Source organism: Oratosquilla oratoria, chromosome 1 (assembly GCF_046742065.1).
Source record: "Oratosquilla oratoria isolate Oo_2021 chromosome 1, ASM4674206v1, whole genome shotgun sequence".
Lineage (NCBI taxonomy): Eukaryota > Metazoa > Arthropoda > Malacostraca > Stomatopoda > Squillidae > Oratosquilla > Oratosquilla oratoria.
In genome coordinates, this window is record NC_134777.1 from 124,582,651 (window position 1) to 124,587,650 (window position 5,000).

The following is a 5,000-nucleotide window of genomic DNA, read 5'->3' on the forward strand; positions in this document are numbered from 1 at the left end:
GAATCAATGAGTTGTTTACACGTATGAAACACGTTTCAGTATTACGAGAGATCCCGGTACATGAGCTTTTCATCCAGTAGGGTAATAGTTGTTGATCACGAGTCCAACACGTGGTCCAAGACCGTAGAATAATCACAGAGATGTGTACATGTAAGAAACTAGTTTCAGTGTAAGAGAGATCCGTGTCTCCCTCACAAGGATTCCCTCTTCTCCTCCCCCTCCTCCTCCTCCCCCTCCTCCTCCTCCCCCTCCTCCTCCCCCTCCTCCTCCCCCTCCTCCTCCTCCCCCTCCTCCTCCTCCCCCTCCTCCTCCTCCCCCTCCTCCTCCTCCCTCTCCTCCTCCCCTTCTCCTCCTCCTCCTCCCCCTTCTCCTCCTCCTCCTCCCTCTCCTCCTCCCCCTTCTCCTCCACCTCCTCCTCCTCCTCCTCCTCCTCCTCCTCCTCCGAGGGGGAACACCTGTTGAGCATTGTTGTGTGTCCCCAACTTCGATCAGATGCCTCCGGTGGCCATGCCCCCTCCCCCCACCCTTCACCCCCCCCTGGCGTAGCGGGGGTGGGTGGGGGGGTCTGGTTCTCTTTTTCAGGGAAGGCAAGGGTTCTCTCTTTTTCCATCTCGGAGCGTTTCTCTCTCTTCTCTTCCTTTCTCTTTGTTTATCTTTCATTATCTTTATCTCTGAGTCTCCCACCTCTTTCCCTCCACCCTATGTCTCATCCCCCCCCTCTCTCTCTCTCTCTCTCTCTCTCTCTCTCTCTCTCTCTCTATTTTTCCCTTCCTTTCTCCCTCCCTCTCTCCCTCCTCTCCCACCCTCTTCCTACCTCTCCTTTCCCTCCCTATCCCTTCCATCCCTCTCTCCCTCATTCTCTCTTTCCCTCTCTCTCCCCTCCCCTTCCCTCCCACTCTCCCTCCTTTTCCCTCCCTCCTTCTCTCCTTCCCCATCTCTTCCTCTCTCCTTCCCTCTCTCCCACCATTTCTCCCTTCCCTCCCTCCACCTCCCTCTCTCTTCCCTCGCTTTCCCTTTCCCTTCCCTCCCTCTCCCTTCCCTCCCTCTCCCTTCCCTCCCTCTCCCTTCCCTCCTCCCCTCCCTCTCCCTTCCCTCCCTCTTCCTCCCTCTCTCTCCCTCTCCCCTTTTCTCTCTCCCTCTCTCCTTTTCTCTCCATCTCTCCTTTTCTCTCTCTCTCTCTCCCTCTCTCCCTCTCCCTCTCTCCCTCCCCTTCTCCCCCTCCCTCTCTCTCCCTTTCCCTCTCCCCTCTCCCAAAGATGGGCTATCGTGTCCTTTGTTATCCCTGAGCGCCCTATTGAATTCTGCAGTCGATATTGTCCGGCTGGCCCGCGGCTGCGTCCTTCCCTCGCCCTCCCGCTACTTTGGTCGTTATCCGGTGGAGGAAGAAGAGGAAGAGGATGACGACGAAGGCGGCCGTCTTGGGGGCGGGGGGAGGGGTGGGGTGGGTGATCGTCAGGGAGTTCTTAGCTCGGCGAGTTCGCCCTAACTTGGCGGAAACTTGATCACAATTTTTTACGTTACCGAAGTTTGGAGGTGTTGGTGTCTCCTTTTTTATTATATATATTCATTTTGTTTTGTTTGTATCCTATTTTATTTTATTATATTTATTTTTCTATCTTTAATTTTATTTGTTCTTGTTTATTTATTTGTTTGTTTATTGTGTGCAGGACGATGTCAACTGCGACCATCACACGTCCCTGCTAACCCGGATATATTGTGTCTCTGTTCCCTTGGCAACCGACTGAGGATTTCGATGTGATTGGTGTATTAAAGAACACCTTAAGGGCTTCTTTTTCTACATCCTCGTCGCCTTATTTTTTTCTTGTTTCTTTGTTTCCTTGTTTTCCTTTCTCTTGTTAATATCTTTTTTTAATTCCTCTTCATTTTCAGTTTTTCATTTTTCTTTTCTTTCTCGTTTTTTGATCCTCGTCTTTTTCTTCTTTATTTTCTTCTTCATCTTCATTTCCTTTTTTCTCAAGTTTTCTTTAATTTTTTCGTTTCTTTTTATTTTTCATCTAGTTTCCTCCTCTTTCTTCTTCCTCCTTTCTTTTTCTTCCTACTTTTTCTCTTCCTCATATTCTGCTGTTTCTCCTTTGTCTTCTTTTTCCTACTCCTCTTCCTCTTCTTTCTCTTCCTCCTCTATCTCCTCTTCCTTCCTCTTCGTTTTATTTTTCTCCTAGGTTTCTTGTACTTCCGCTGCCTCTTGTTTTCCGTGTTCTCGGTGTTCTTTTCCTTGTTCTCCTAATTGTTCTCGTCGCTTTGTTCTCCTTTTCCAGTCAGTAATGCAAAGGTTGTTCAAAGAGCGTCGGGGAATCTATTATGACCTTGGAATCACTGGAAAGGACAATTCTCGACTAATTTGACCTTTTTCTCGCATCATCACCACCACTACCACCACCACAACAACCAACCACCACCCCAACTACCATCACTACCCCAACTACTACCACTATAATCAACCACCACCCCAACCACTACCACCACAACCAACCACCATTACCACCACCAACAACAACCACCGTCACCACAACCAACCACCACTACCACCACCAACAACCACCATCACCACAATCAACCACCACTACCACCACCAACAACCACCGTCACCACAACCAGCCACCACTACTACCACCAACAACCACCGTCACCACAACCAACCACCACCACAACCAACCACCACCACAACCAATCATCACCACAACCAATCACCACCACCATACCACTACCAACAACCACCACAACGAACCACAACAAACACCCACCACCAGGAATCTGACAAGATGAGCCTCTCTTAATGTGACCTCCCCTTCCAAACTGAATGAAATCGTCTGACGATACTGAGATCAAAGTATGTATAGATGTCACCGCCGCCCCCTAATTCGGTAGGGAGGGGGAGCGAACACAGGCCCGCCCCGGTGGGTAGGTAACGATGTTAACCACTTCGCAGCGAGGGATTAGAAAAAGAAGATGAATGAAATTAATTTTTCCTGAAAGTGTTGTCGTCTAGGCGAGAGATAGATAGATAGAGAGAGGGAGAGAGAGAGCTTGCGGAGAATCAAGTGTAAGAGACAAGTGACAAGATCCTATTCAAGAATTAGAGAAGTTTAGTGTGTAATGGAACAATTTATTTCCTAGTTTGCCAGCTCGTTCTCTTTTTGTGTGCGCACGTAAGTGCTCACACACAAACGTACAAATGCACACGCCCGTGTACACACACGTACACACACGTCCGCACACACGTAAACACGTGTTGGCCACGCCGTGTGTACAATACACGCGTGCAAGAAACAGTCTGTACAGGCTATATCGGAGTTGTTTGGGTCCGGAGCCTTGTTTTGCAGCGGAAATGCAATCAGACCCCTTTTGTGTCTTTGTCGTCTGAGTGTCTGCTGGGAGCCGAAGGTGTACAGAGCAGGTGTGCCAGGAGGAGGAGGAGGAAGAGGAAGGAAATAGGAGGAGGAAGAAGAGCAAGCGAAGAGGAGTGAGAGTAAGAGGAGGAGGTAATTCGGAAGGGAAGAGAGAATTGAGATGGAGAAAAAGGTTTGCGATGATGATAATGATGAAGATAAGAGGAGGAGGAGGAGGAGGAAGAGCAAGCAAAGAGGATGGAGAGGAAGAGGAGGAGGTAATTCGGAAGGGAAGAGAGAATTGAGATGGAGAAAAAGAGGTTGATGAAGATAACAGGAGGAGGGGGAGGAGGTGGTGGTGGTAGTTGAGAGAAGAGGAGAAAGAAGATAGAGGAAGAGGTGTTAGGATGAGAACAAAAGAGTAGAAAATAAAAAGTACAAAGTTGGGGGACTGGATAAACAAGTTTAGGGTTGATGCATGTTATCATAGTCTTGTGAAAATGGTGGAGGGGCTCGAAAGGAGGAGGTGACAGGGAGGAGGAAGAGGAGGAGCAGGAGGAGAGGGAAGGGGTTGAGGAGGAGGAGGAGGAAAAAGAGGGTTTGCAGACCTAATACCCTCTTCATCATTCCCGTTGAGGAACGATCTGTCCCCAAAAGATCTCCTTTCCTCTGTGTTTGAGAGCCAGGGTAAGCTGCCATCACTAGTAGGCTGGTCTGAGAAGCGAGGACGAAACCAACGCGTCAGTTTGAGGAGGAACGGGGAGAGGAGGAGAAGGAAATGCCAAAAAATAGAACGATGTGGGTGGAGGGTTGATTGGCAGTGGTGTGATTAAAGGATGGTGGATTAGGAGCCTGAGGGGAAGATGATTGGAGTGCAGAAGACCAAGAGAGCTCGAAGGGAGTGGGATGGAGGAGGAGGAGTAAGAATACTCGTCGGTGGGGATTTTACAGAGGAGGAGAAGTATTCTTGGGTGTGGGGATTATAAGGAGGAGGAGAAGAAGATGAAAAAGTATACTTGGGGGTGGAGATTATAAGGAGTAGGAGGAGTAAGAGAAGGATACTCTGGGTGGAAATAGGGTAGAAGTATGAAGGAGAAGTATACTCGGGGATGGAGATAATGAGTAGGATGATGATGATGAACATTGTATTTTGTTGCCAAAAACCGGAGTTTCTATTCTTACGGATGATATCGCCCCGAAGAGGTGGTGGTCAAGGAGAGATTTAAGAAGAGCTTTAGAAAAGTGTATCAGGTGTTAGAAATTGTCAATCTGTTTAATTTCTTTAACTTTATATTTATTTTTATTTATTTACTTAATATATGTGTACCTGTTTTGGCTACCTCCCTTGTAAGGGGGAAAGAGATTTTGGTATATATATGTATGTATTTATTAATTCTTTTAATTATTTAGTTATTGATTTCTATCATAACGTTTAAACATTTTACTACATTAATCGACCAGATCTGTAGCAATCTTAGTTTCGGCCCGGGGACCGAGTACCAGCGTACGGCGTTACACCCCTCGAGGAGCATTAGAATCATGGGGGGTGGGTTCCCATCGAGATGAACAAAATCCTGAGTTGTTAGCCAGAAGGAAATGATTCAAGTGGACAGGTTAACCGAAGTGGAATTTGGCACTTCGAGGACGAGGGAG

The 5,000-nt window shown here is 47.8% G+C and overlaps 1 protein-coding gene across 3 annotated transcripts in view; it reads left to right on the top strand.

The window, feature by feature from the left end:
- The window catches only part of LOC143026440 (uncharacterized), a 1,178,515-nt gene that overhangs the window by 53,269 nt on the left and 1,120,246 nt on the right, over nt 1-5,000 (top strand). The window lies entirely within an intron of this gene.